The following is a 14551-nucleotide window of genomic DNA, read 5'->3' on the forward strand; positions in this document are numbered from 1 at the left end:
TATAGGTCCATCTGTTATATTGGGCTTTAAGTCACTTCAGATGTTGGTTGTTGCTCCCACAGGACTATGCCACAGATGTCCTGGCATATTTTGCATGCAGGACCAAAATGATGATCAATACATTTGTGGCTGGACTGATGTTTGCAATTCTCTATTGGTGGCTTGAAGAGTACATTCCTGTACCTAAAACTTCATCCTGCCTGACAACATAGAGGCAAGTAAGTCTTCTGAGAAAGAGAGAAACGAACCCCTGGCAATTAATCCTTCACTTGGAGTGTTTGGGGAATGCATCTGAATGCCACAGAATTCAGTCCAAGTATGAATACCATATTCTTTACAAAATGCCCCTGAATAATCAGACACCATATTCTCTATGAAGGAGCACTGTTTACACAGTTTGAATTGCTCACTTTACACTGAGCAGCAATGAAGTGAGTTGTTGAGTACTAGATCTGTGGTGATCCACAAACGGAACTTCTCTAGTACACCCTTGAAGCTTCCAAACCCACCAGAGATACATTAACTCTGGGATATTTGCTACTCTGTAAAACATCAGCCCTATTCACTAAAATGCAAGAATTTAGTTTTGCTCCCACCTCGTGGCTTTCATGAGAACTGCATCAGTGTGAGTCAGGCCTGATGGACTATGGTGGGGAGGAAGAGAACATTGGACTTGATGGGACCTTCCTTAACTCTTCAGTTTGGGAAACCTTTCACCTGAGTATATTCTGATTGCATATAAAACTTCATGTCTCAGACATATCTAATATACACCCGAGATTGGAACTCAATCCTGGTCTAAGGTGAATATAAAGTCTAGACTTGATGAAGTTATAGAAGCTTGAATAAGTCTAAGCAGGAACACACACATGCATATACACACACAGCACAAACAGGAATACTTGAATGAAAAAATGTTAGCTATTTGTGAGCAATCTGGGTACATATACCTATATTGCGTATACATTAGAAAGGCTCAAAACATTGCTGAATTACTACATACATAAATCCAAAATATACATGATCATGGGTCTGAATGTTCATTATTGCTATGATATCTATTCTTTCAAAACTTTTCTACATATTCAATGTAACAGGAATAAGACTTATACTATTTATTTTAACTGCATGTCTAATTCCAAAATTCATAGACAAATCAATTGAAAAAATAATGCAAGAAACAGAGCAAAGTCAGAGAAGAAGATTGCGTGAAGAGAGACCTCCATATAGACCTAAGGTGTCTGAGTCAGAATGGTATTGGAATCAAGGTTGACAAGTCCGGAAAGACAGACATCAGCAGTCCTACTGGCACTCACACATGTGCAGACAACTGTCAATTTGGAGCCAACATTTATCTGTGTAGCCCATGCTCAAATCAAACTTGTGTGTAGGCTAGGCTGAGAAATGAATAAATTCTTTCTACAACTCCCAACCCCAGGCACTGCAATTATTGGCATATGTTCCATGCCTGGCTTCCTGGACAACTGCTATTTGACAAATATGCAAAGTCAACTCTGTGTATAAAGGATGGTCTGTCAGAGAACTGTACTGAGGTAAGCATATATGCAGAAACACAAATATAAAATGTTGGCTGTTGGATACCTCAGTAGTTAAGAGTACTGCATGCTTTTCTCAGAGGTCCTGAGTCCAATTCCCAGCAACCACATGGTGGCTCACCCCTTCTATATGGAGATCTGGTGCATTCTTCATGAAGGTAGAGCACTAACATAAACTAAGCTAATGAATATCAAAAACAAATATAAGTTAAGATCTATGTATCATATACAGAGCATTGTATACATATGTGAGCCTAAAGAATTTTTAACAGAATGTACAAAAGAAAATCTCTGTCACGGGGTTCTAGGTGAAGATTTCACAGACAAGACACCAAATAAAAATCAAAATTGGTGAATTAGAGAAGGTGAAATCATTAAAATATAAAAAAAAAGTCCATAGCTTAAAAAAATGAGAAGATTTAAGTCCATGAGTAGGATGAAAGTTTGAAATATTCATATTCAATAGCAAATGTCTATGATAATTTCAGAAATACTTCCAAAAGTCAAACAGGAAAAAGAAATAAAAAAATGGGAAAGATTTCATGTGTTCTGTTGTTTACTGGGACATTGAGTAAGATTGCTCATTCTATAAGAGATTTATTAGTGACATTAAGACAGTAGGTGTGCAGACAGATGCTGTGCCAGTGTCATCTGGCAATGGTACTGAGGAGATTTAGGGTTATGGTGCAGAGTGGGTACCACAAAAGATGGCAACTTAAAATTTCCAATTAATCCAAACCATACAGTGTCCCACAATTGTAATCTTGTCACCAGAAAGCTGAGGCAGGAGAATCGTTTAGAGTTTTAAGCCAGGCTAGGACACAGCAAAATGCTGTCCCAAAACAAAGTGAATTGCAAACAAGAGACTATTGATGACTACTTCTATTTCTTAAGGGGATATGGGACAGTTTAGATCGTTACTCTGATCCTGATTTAACTTTGGTACCTGGTACCTGTCTAGAAATTTGTCCATTTCATCCAGGTTTTCCAGTTTTGTTGAGTATAGCCTTTTGTAGAAGGATCTGATGGTGTTTTGGATTTCTTCAGGATCTGTTGTTATGTCTCCCTTTTCATTTCTGATTTTGTTAATTAGGATGTTGTCCCTGTGCCCTCTAGTGAGTCTAGCTAAGGGTTTATCTATCTTGTTGATTATCTCAAAGAACCAACTCCTCGTTTGGTTAATTCTTTGAATAGTTCTTCTTGTTTCTACTTGGTTGATTTCGCCCTTGAGTTTGATTATTTCCTGCTGTCTACTCCTCTTGGGTGAATTTTCTTCCTTTTTTTCAAGAGCATTTAGATGCGTTGTCAAGCTGCTAGTGTGTGCTCTCTCTATTTTCTTTTTGGGGGCACTCAGAGCTATGAGTTTTCCTCTTAGGACTACTTTCATTGTGTCCCAAAAGTTTGGGTATGTTGTGGCTTAATTTTCATTAAACTCTAGAAAGTCTTTAATTTCTTTCTTGACCAAGTTATCATTGAGTAGAGTGTTGTTCAGCTTCCACTTGAATGTTGGCTTTCTATTATTTATATTGTTATTGAAGATCAGCCTTAGTTCGTGGTGATCTGAAGGGATGCATGGGATAATTTGTATAATTTTGTATTTGTTGAGGCCTGTTTTATGACTAATTATGTGGTCAATTTTGGAGAAGGTACTATGAGGTGCTGAGAAGAAAGTATGTATCTTTTTGTTTTAGGGTAAAATATTCTGTAGATATCTGTTAAAACCCTTTGTTTCATAACTTCTGTTAGTGTCCATGTATCTCTGTTTAGTTTCTGTTTCCAGGAACTGTCCATTGGTGAAAAGGGGGTGTTAAAGTCTCCCACTATTACTGTGGGAGGTGCAGTGTGTGCTTTGAGCTCTAGTAAAGTTTCTTTAATGAATGTGGCTGCCCTTGCATTTGCAACATAGATATTCAGAACTGAAAGTTCCTCTTGGTAAAATTTAACTTTGATGTGTAAGAAGTGCCTCTCCTTATCTTAATGAGAACTTTAGGTTGAAAGTCGATTTTATTTGACTGCCCCACATGAAGATCTATCCCATATACAACCACCAAACCCAGACAGTATTGCATATGCCAGCAAGATTTAGCTGACAGGATCCTGATATAGCTATTGTGGAGAGCCGTGAGCAATTGCCATCACGAGCCTCCACTGTGCCTAACTGGTAAACAAGTAATGTGCGCAGGTGCAAGAGTAAATTCGTGCCAAGTCACTGCCCATCCCGGGGCATAGTAGTGGGGTGATGAGTGAGCAGCTAATCAGGAGCTGACATGTCACATGGAGGGGTATATAAGCAGCATCATTTTCCTTGTTCGGGGTTCTTCTTTCGCCTATGCAATCAATGCTCTCCCAATAAACATGTGCAGAAGGATCCTGTTGCAGTGTCGTTCTTCCTGGCCAGTTGAGCGCATGCAAGAGCTATCTCTTGAGAGGCTATGCCAGTGCCTGGCAAATACAGAAGTGGATGCTCACAGTCATTTATTGGATGGAACACAGGGCCCCTAATGAAGGAGCTAGAGAAAGTATCCAAGAGCTAAAGGGATCTGCAACCCTATAGGAGGATCAACAATATGAACTAACCAGTACCACCCAGAACTGTGTATCTAGTTGCATATGTAGCAGAGGATGGCCTAGTCGGCCATCAATGGGAGGAGAGGCCCTTGGTATTACAAAGATCATATGCCCCAGTACAAGGGAATGCCAGGGGCAGGAAGCAGGAGTGGGTAGGTTGGGGAGGAGGGCGGGGGGAGGGTATAGGGGACTTTCAGGAAAGTGTTTGAAAGGTGAATGAAGAAAATATCTAAGAAAAAGAAAAAGAAAAAAGGGAACAAAAGACAACAAAGCAAAAGAGAACAACAACAACAAAAATAATAACAACAACAACAATGACTACAACAACAACAACAAAATAGGGAAGGAAGATAAAATGCATATGTAAAAAAAATCATCTGACACATCTATAAAGGAAAATGCTATACTACTGTTCAGAATTTTCCACTTAATTACCACCTCTCATACCTGTTTGACAGAGGGAAAACTGGGGTCAGAGAGTGCACATTATAGTCTGCCCTATCTCCCCATCCTCAATACGCTCCCCCGCAATGGCTCCAGCGCACCCCAGAACCGAGCAGCTCCCTCTGACGAAGAAGAATGTTCCCAAGTCTGTCTCCTGCTGCACGCAACACACTGGCCATAAATCCAGAAGTGAGAGTGAGCCTACCTGCGTCTGGGATCCCTGCATCTGTCTTGCCACCCTCAGGGAGGTTCAACTGCTCACCTCTGGGAACCCATAAGCTTGGCTACAGAGAATGCAGCTTGCACTACATCCCTGGGTTGGCCACTGAAAAGAGTGTGCACAAAGACCTCAGGTTTCCATGACAACCACAATGCTCCTTCCCTCTCTCTTCTTAGTAAACAGGAATGCTCTGCCCATCCCTCCCTTCCTTTCTCTCAAAGCAGAAGTGATTCCCCCTTGTTACCTATAACCTGAGAAAGCATGCCCACTAGGAAACTCCCACTGGCCTGAAAGCAGCGATTTGCTCAAGCTGTGATCAGAACATCCCTATAGACATGACCAGGCTGGACTCTCCAGACTATGGAGGTCTCCATGGAAATATCTCCAAGGTATAGAGCAACATTTTTGTCATATCATAGATGAGCTCTTTTATCATCGTGAGGAGGCTATGGAGGTCTCCACAGAAATGTGTTTTAGAGTAGAAAAAGACCTCGAGAGAGGAAAAGAAAAACCTTGTAGATGTTGGGAATCGAACACGGGACACTGTGCTGGCAAGAACACTGGCACTACCACTGAGCTACATCACAAGGACAGTCAACAGACTGATTTTAGCCCATATCAAGACATAAAGGTTGAAGACACATTCATAGGGCCTGAAAGTATCTACATCTCATCTTTGTTTACGATTTATGGCTTTTTAGTTTAGTATTTTTATGGAATTTTTAGGTTATTTACTATAAGAAAAGAATCTATTGAAAATGGAAAGAAAATGATATTAATAACAAGAATTTTGGTTCTCTGCAAAACATGTGAGACCTACAATAAAGTCACTGTATCGTGTCAAATTCCTTATAATGTCTTTCTGCAGGGTTAGGAAGATCAGGCCAAGATGGGCCAGAGGTTGGGAAGAGGGCATTGCAAGGTTGGATACAGTGAGGCTGGAACTGTCTTTAGCTTTCTGCGCTTCCTTTGGGGGAAGGCTACCAGGAGCTCTCTGAGACCCAAGCTGTACAGCAGCACGAATAAAGGATAAAATTATTTCTTCAGAAAAAAATGAACATTTATAAAGGTACTGAGGAAGGATAAACTTTGAAGATCAGACAGTGTTATGGCGACAAGCATACAGATGTGCCTTGATCCCACCCCTAGGGGAAACAGTCTTTTATCCTTGCCCTTAGCTTATAAGAACTCCAGTGAAGCCCATTTTCTTCACTACTGTGTTCACAGGCTGTGCGTTTGGATCAGCTGCTATTTGGCAGTTTGAGCCACTGAAGTCCAAGGTGCAGCATTGTGTTGATGTCATAAAGCTATTTGGCTGGATAGCATACGGGCACAAAAAGAAGTAGACCTCAGAAAGGAGATTAACACACAGTGCAATAGCCTAGGTGATGGCGAGAAGACTGTGACAGGCATCATAGCTGCAGACGCCCTTGTATTCTGATTATGGAGAGTGTGGTTTCTGTGTCTGACCATGTCAGATGTTTCACATTCAAACCCACAATCTAGGGTCCTTTGGTCTCCAATATGGCTGTCGATGTTCAGTCATTTCTTCTTATTCCACATGGCACAAATATATGTGTTGTGTGGAACTTCTCATCCAGCATTGTGAACAGGCTGGTTCAAGAGCAGTTTGTTCCCGTGTGCCTGTCTGAAGGTGTCCCTTCCAATTTTGTCAGTTATGTGTGTAAAGTTGCCACAGGAAGATAAGGACCTACAGTTGGCACATTGGGAGCAATCATGACAATTCATGCTGCCATCTGCACCAAGATCCCTGGGGGGAGGCTCGCTATCATCTTCCTCCCCGTTCTCCCATTCATGGTAGGCAATGCCTTAAAAGCCATCATTGCCATGGATACATCTGGGGTGATCCTGGGATGGAAACTTTTGACTATGGAGCTGCATCATGGCGAGGTCTCTTAGGATATAGTATATCATGTACTGTCATGAATTCATTTGGAAGAACAGGGAGCCTCTAGTGAAAGTCTGGTATAAAATAAGGACTAACAAACCCAAGAATGTAGATGGTTTAAGTGAAGCAAAGTAAGTCACTATGGTGGTGCATCTGAACCTTGCTGCCTGGAAGGGTCTCAGCACTGGCTGTCCCAGTGTTGTAAATGTCCTCCGTACATGCCTGCTTAGCACATTATGGCATAGTTGTGACATAAATGTTTGTAACTCTAAAAACTGAGTTACTGAATTAGCAATATGCTATCATATCTCAGAGCATCAAGGTTTCCTGCAACTTCCCAAACATACATCTATTCTCTTTTAAAATATGCATTTGTTTTCAGAGCTTGAAAAATTGTTTTCATTTTTTTTTTTTTGGCAGACTGGTCATCTTCTTCCACAACTTTTCCACTCTCTATCACTTAATATGCTCTGGACAGATTTCCTTAAGTTTTCCTCTTTCATTCAAAGTAAATTCACTTTTCCTCCCCTAAAATATGCTAATTTTAACTTCCACTTGCTGTACTCCTCCAAGATCCACTCCATAGTCCCTCTCATCTGGATCCACTGCCTTTCTGTCTCTCATTAAAAAACCACAGGCTTCTAAGTGATCACATCTAAACATAACAATGTGACTTAGAATAAGATAAAACACAATTATCACCTAGAAGATGAACAAGACAACAGAAGAGAAGACCCCAAGTGTAGGCACAAGAATCAGAGACCCACCTATTCATATGCTCAGAGTTCCCATAATAAGACAAGCCTGAAAGCTATAATATATATGCAGACTTCCTGGTGCAGGCCCTTTCCTTGCTGCTTCAGTCTCTGTGAGTTCATATATGTTGATTTGGATCGACAATATGCCAGATGGAAATCTATCTGCCTTTGGTTCCATGTTTACCACTCTTGGGCATATACATAAAAGACAATTCATCTTACCAGCAGGACACCTGCTCAACCATGGTTGCTGCTCAACCATGGTCATTCATTCATCACCATAAGTTGTAAACAAGTCAGATGTTCCTCAATAAAAGAATGGATAAAGTAAATGTGATTCATTTATAGGATAGAGAATTGCTCAGATGTTAAGCATCAATTAATTAATCACAAAATTTGGATGCCAATGGATGGAAGAGTACAAAATATTCCAGAATGAGGTAACTTGGGTGCAGAAAGATAAATGTGGTATAAATTTGCTTATTATGTGGTTTCAGTTAAATAAATAATAATAACCAAGGTACAATCTATAAACCCAGAGAGGTTCAGTATAGAAGAAGTGACTGGGGGACCCAGGAATCTCTCTGGGAGAGGAGAATAGAGTGGATGTTGTGGATGAATGGGGAGGGTGCAAGAATAGGAGGATCAGCTGCATTGGAAGAGGGGTAATGGCACTGAGGAAGAGAATGTGGGAGAGACAGAATCGATGGGGAGCTGAGAGGTGTTAAGGAGATTACTGCAGTAGAAATATTCTAAAATATATGAAGTCAATGCAAGAGTAATCTCCAGAGAGAGAGAGAGACAGAGACAGATTGAGAGAGAGAGAGAGAGAGAGAGAGAGAGAGAGAGAGAGAGAGAGAGAATGAGAGGATTATCACCTGTCCATCTAGTGTGACCAAACAAATCTTCCATACTGGGAATGTTTGAATCTAATAGAAATCTTGGCCAGAGTGGTCCCATGGATATCCCTCCCGCCAAACCCAGAATACTGCCAAGACAATAACTTGGTCTGTACAAGCTGACAGCAAGACCTCATTGTTTAAGGAAACACACACACACACACACACACACACACACACACACACACAGAGAGAGAGAGAGAGAGAGAGAGAGAGAGAGAGAGAGAGAGAGACCCCTCAGTAAACATGTAGAGGTCAATCTGGTGCCTACATAGAACCTTCACCCCTACATTCTAGTGTCTTACGTACAGCCAAATACTCTGCAAGCCAACAAGAGAGAAATGCAAACATCAGTCCAGCCAGAAATGCTTGGATCTACATTGTGGTCCTGTCTGCAAATTATGCTAGGGCATCTGTGGCATAGTCCTGTGGGGGCAACAACCAATATCTGAAGTGACTTAAGTCCCACTCCAACAGATGGGACCTACACCTGACACTGCTTTGGTGACCAAGACCAGAGACTAGATAGCCTGGGGACCCAGGGTAAAACCAAATACTACTGGTCTTAGGAAAGAAAAGGAGGAGGATAAAATGAATCCTAATGATGTTCTGCTAAATACATAGGTAAGCACTTTATTCAGAGAATAATGGTCAGAGAAGATTCTTCTTGCAGCTGATGGGAGTAAATACAGAGCCCAACAGCCAAACCTTTATTTTGAGCAAAATTAGTGTAGGTCAAATGCTAGGCAGACTACTCATCACCAACTGTCTTGAACTCTGCACTGACCTCTTGAGAAAACTGTACTAAGACCACAATTGATGCTGCTAGTCGGAGGATATGGCCCTGGCCTGGATGAATGGTTTGTAACTGTTTGCACTAGATTTACAGTTATCCAAGACTTAGTGAAATACTGAAGACTCTGGAATAGTGTTCAACAAAGAAGAGGCAACCCCTTTTCTTGATGGCCTGAGAGGTACTACAGTGACTGGTGCTAAGAGGCAAGACTGTGAATGGTTTAAAACTAAAGCCTTCGCGATTCTGATTGGTGGTAAAAGGCAAGGCTGTGATTTTTTTTCTAACAGATGGTGTAATTGGTCCCTGGATCCAACTCCTTTTTTTTTCTATAGAATAAGGTTGTTCGTGCTTGGCTGGAAGATGTTCTCCTATACTGTGTGATCTGGTATTGCAGACTTATACACAAGAAGAGGCTTCTCTGGTTTGGTCTTTCCTCTCCCTTTCAATAGCATTGTTGATGGTATGGAGGATGCACAGGTTGAGAATAGTCTGGTGGTTTACACTTGACATCATACTGTCATGCCTGGCAGCTTTCAAGAACAGAGGGAAAGCAAATCTGGCAAACACCAGCATTTGAAAGCCTATCTATCTACACACACTGATTTCTTTCATGGTGTAAGAGCAGGCCAGCCAGCCAGATGAGTGGTAGCATTTCCACTGTTTGAAAAATACCTCCATGAATCAGAGAATGAAACAGGGCAAAATCAGTCCACTAACTCTGGACATAAACACTGCAGTGTGTTTACTGAAATGTGAAATATCCTTAAGTATTAAACAAGATTAAGTGGTGTACTTTACAGAGTCTGATAGCACTTCTGAAAATACTGATAATGTGTGTCGATTTGTACTAAAAGGTACACTAGAGAAACTAAGTCCAAACAGAGAGGCAAGCACTAAGAAGAAAAGGGATGCTGAGCCCTTTACTGATACCAGATCAAGTGGCCAGACTCTCCTAACTGTTGTATGTCAGGTCATTAAGGGTTTGTTTTACTCAAGCATGGCTATGAAGAGGAACAACCCAGGCAGAATCCTTGTTCATTTCATCTTCATTATCCCTTAACAAATACTGATTCCAGAAAGAAAAAAATCAGCAAATCCTCTTGAGGTTCTTACTCTGACAGATAATGAGACTTTAAAGAGATGATGAAAACTCGAGGACAATAATTTTTTAATATTTTATGTGTTATTTTACATATATGAGTATTTTACCTTCACATATTCCTCTTTTATGCCTGGTGCTTGCATAGGTCGGAAGGAGGTGTCAGATCCCCAGGAACTGGAGTTATGGGAGTTTACGATCTTCCATATGGGTGGTCAGAATTGCACAAGGATTTTCTGCAAGAAAGAGTCCTCTTTACCACTTCGCCATCTCCCCAGCTTCTCAAGGACAATGTCATTATAGTTTAATAGGAAAACACTAATGAGTCAGGAGCTCTTTTTCTGGCAGAAGACCCAGGTTTGGTTCCCAGCATCCACCAGGGGGCTCACAGCCATGCACAACTCCAGTTCCAAGGGATCTGATGCCTTTTCTGACCTCTTTGGATACCAGGCAACCGTGTGGTACAGAGACATACATGCAGACAACATACTCACACAGATGAAATTAAATAAACAAATCTAAGGTGGGAAACCAAGGTGAAAAAGAAAGCCCTAGGGATACCTCCCTAGCTTTATTTCCCATCAGCTGTCTTTGGGAAAATAATGGAGCATAAAATGAGAAGAAGCTGTTCTTTATAAACAAAGCCAGCATGGATATCATCTGCATGATTGACAGGCAGCCACTGGGTAGGGAGGTGAATTTTAGAGACTGACCCACACAGGATTACATAAGCAAAAAGTATTCGTGTGAGCACACCTAGAGAAGAGATAGAAGAAAAGGAAAAGTTAGAGTTTAGGTGATGATTCAGAAAAGTGGACAGACTTAGGAGCAAGACTGCAGCTCTGTGAGAGACTGCAGGAAGAGCAGGGGTTATGGGAAGAAGGAAAAGCACATGGCCCCATAAAATGGCACTTACTCCCTATTTGCTGTCGAATGCCTTAAAGTGGATCCCCTCCTCAGGCCAGGTGCTTGGCTGACAGAATTCATTATTAACTCCTATGTGGAGAGAAGGTGGCTTGTCTCCTCTCAGAGGGAGATTTCATTCTTTTAGCAAGGAGGCAGTAGCCTTCCATTAAGAAGGCTTCAAGGCTACTGTGAATAGTACCACACCAAAGCCTTACACTACTCACCCAAGCACAAATGCCAGTTTCTTGTTTACAGCTTGTTAATCAAGGGAGCCAGACATCATTTGTGTTTGCCTGGGTTTCACATGAGAAAGCCTTCATTTCCTTATTCAGAATCCTATTTATGTTTATTTACTTTGCAGCCCCTGTTTGCCTTTCTGCTCAGGTGGGAAGGTGTCCTGGGTCTCAGAAGGTCAGGTACCACACAGCTCTGATAGGAGAAATTATCCCAACGGAAGGGCATCCTGAGATACCAGAGCCCAGGAACCATACAGCTTTGAGGTGGGACAGTGTCCTCAACAGGACAATCCTCAGGTTATCCTAATTTTAAGTGAAAATTCTGACCAAAAGCCTCCAAACCCTGAGCACTCTGAAACTTTCACAAAAAGTTTATCTGAAGTCTCTCAACGGGACCAGCTGCGGGTTATGCGAATTTTAGGGAAAATGTCTGTCCAAAAGCCACCAATTGTTTTAACCCTCCAATTACTGATACTAGAGAGACTTCAGTGTTGTATACAGTTTGTCTCTGTGTCCCCCCAATCCACCCTCCACCCCACCCACCCACCCACCCCCCACCCCACCCCCACCACAAGTTTCCATCTTCCTTCCAGCCAGTGGCAAGATATGCAGACAGCTCCTTTCTGTGCTGTGTCTGCAGCAACCAGGGGCTCATAGCCCCTCTCCTAGCTTTAGAATGGCACTCCCCATAAAACCCCCTTAATGAGGACATTGTAAAGAGGCATCCTCCCCACATTTGTGTCTCCAAAACCCAACCCTTCTGCTGATAAGCAGCAGAACTGCAGGTGCCTGTCCTTGAGATCTTAGAGAAATAACAAGCTCAGAGGAGACCATGGATTAAAAGGTAAACCGAGGTCAGGTTACTCAGACAGTTACGACTAGCCATAAAATTAGTCCATGTAAAGACACCCATTAACCCCACTCCTGCTTCAGTACTATCCCACCAAATGATTACAGCCCTCTACTCCCCTTTGACACTATTTCTAACTATACTGTATATAAACGCAATGTTTTCTGGACTCAGGGTCTCTTGCCAGCATTCACACAGTGAGTGCTAGGTGAGTGATCTGAGTTTAAATAATAAAAAACTCTTTTTTCGAGTTGCAGCAGACTTCACAATTCTTGAGCTCTTCTGTGTTCCATGTGGACTAAGGGCACAACACAATCTTAGAGTACTCGGGAATTTTCAAAGTTTATCTGCAGCCCCTCCACAGAACCAAGTGCAGGTTATCCTAATTGTAAGTGAAACATCAAAACAAAAGTCTCCAACGTTAGAGCACTCTGAAACTTGCACAAAGGTCATCTACAACCCCGCAACCCCATCCCCAGGTTATGCTAATTTCAGGTGAGAAGTCAGAACCAAGCCTCCAATCCCTGAACACTGTGAAACATTTGCAGTTTATCTACATCCCCCAGCAGGACCCTCTGGAGGTTATGATAATTTTAGGTGAAATGTCTGGCCAAAAGCCTCCAATCTTACTCTGAAACTTTCACAAAGTTTATCTCAGCCTCTCAACTTGACTATCTCCAGATTCTAGAAACATTAGGTGAAAAGTCAGAGCAGAAACCACCAATCCCTGAGCACTCTGAAACATTTACAAAGTTTACCACCAATCCCTGAGCACTCTGAAACATTTACAAAGTTTACCTGAAGCCCCTTGGCTCGATAATCCCCAGGTCCTGCTAATTTTAAGTGAAAATTCTGATCAAAAGCCACCAATCCCTGTGCACTCTGAAACTTGAACAAAGTTTACCTGCAGCCCCTCATCAGGATCATTCTCTGCGCATGCTCATTTTAGCTGAAAGTCTGAACAGAAGCCACCAATCCCTGAGCACTGGGAAACTTTTACAAAGTTTATCTACAGCCTCTCAATATGGCAATCCCCCGATTATGCTAAGTTTACAAGTAAAGTCTGAACAAACCTATATTGCCTCTCGATAGGACCCGCCTCGGTTTTGCTAATTTTAGATGAAACATTTGAACAAAGGTTCAAATCCTTTGATCCCTAAGCCTGAAAACCCATCAATCCATAAATAGGAAAATCTTCAAGCTGGACTTGAAATCTCACCAATCCTTACTTACCCTGGAAAGCTATCTGGAACGCTCTCCTGGCAAAGAAACCCTTTGTATTGAATATGTCTGCTCAGTTTTGGTCTGGCAGCCCCATCCTGGGAGCAGTGTCCACCGTTGACTGTCTTGGTCCTTCCATCAGCATCTTGGACCCTCCCAGTGGATTTCGATTATATGTGCTGCTTTATGTGACTTAAGAAATCAAGAAGTGGTAATGAGAAGAGAGGATAGGATGAGAGGAGCTTGGCTAAGGCTCTTGAGCTCCTCAGCTCAGCTGAGGTATCTTCCTTGCTGAGGAATCTCCTACCCAGACACCTTCCCATATAAGCAGAAAGGCCAACAGGGGCTTAATTTCCTTTCTGAGGTATCCTTCGTTTTTGTCATTGTTTGCTATCCAACAAGTTAGCTTTTATGCCTTCAAAATAACTCTGCACCCTGGATTTCAGTGATTCACAATGCCGAATATCTGATCCAAATACACAGCCTGTGAATCCAGTAGAGAAGAAAAAAAGGCTTCTCGAGAGATCCTATAAGCTAGGGGGACGAAAGCACACAAGCGTTTCCTCCAGGGACAAGATCAAGGCACTTGTCTTGTATGCTTCTCAGCTTGACACTGTTTAAATTTCAAGGTTCAGCCTTCCTCAGTACTTTTCTAAATCCATAGTTTTGCTGAAGAAATAAGTTAAAACTGTATCTGAGCAGCCGTTGGGGTCTCGGTCTCAGCTCGCGGTAGCTACTGCCAAAGGGAGGCACAAGCCTGAAGGCAGCCGCGTCTTCCCAACCCCTGTATCACCATGGCCTGATCTTAACTAACCCTGCAGAAACACATTATAATTAATTTGACATGATACTCTCAGCTTACTAGAGGTCTGCTATGTTTTGCAGAGTACAAAACTTCTTATTAATATTTTTTTCATTGAAAATAGATTCTCCTCTCATAAACGAAATAACATAAAGATCCCATAAAAATCCTAAAGTGGAAATCATAAATCATCTACAAAGATGTTATGCAAATCCTTTCAGGCTGTATGAATGCAGCTTCATACATTGTGGATTCATATGGGCTGAGATCAAGTACTGTGCAGGAGT

At 41.8% G+C, this 14551-nt stretch overlaps 1 protein-coding gene and 1 pseudogene across 1 annotated transcript in view; one reads left to right on the forward strand and one right to left on the reverse strand.

The window, feature by feature from the left end:
* The window catches only part of Kir3dl2 (killer cell immunoglobulin-like receptor, three domains, long cytoplasmic tail, 2), a 96151-nt gene extending 91247 nt beyond the window's left edge, over positions 1 to 4904 (reverse strand). Inside the window, exon 1 of the mRNA XM_006528538.3 lies at positions 4774 to 4904. The gene's annotated coding sequence lies outside the window, so the exon portion shown is untranslated. The remainder of the gene's footprint in view (positions 1 to 4773) is intronic.
* On the forward strand, positions 5665 to 6968 carry Gm15006 (predicted gene 15006; annotated as a pseudogene).

The sequence above is a fragment of the Mus musculus genome, chromosome X (assembly GCF_000001635.26).
Source record: "Mus musculus strain C57BL/6J chromosome X, GRCm38.p6 C57BL/6J".
NCBI lineage: Eukaryota > Metazoa > Chordata > Mammalia > Rodentia > Muridae > Mus > Mus musculus.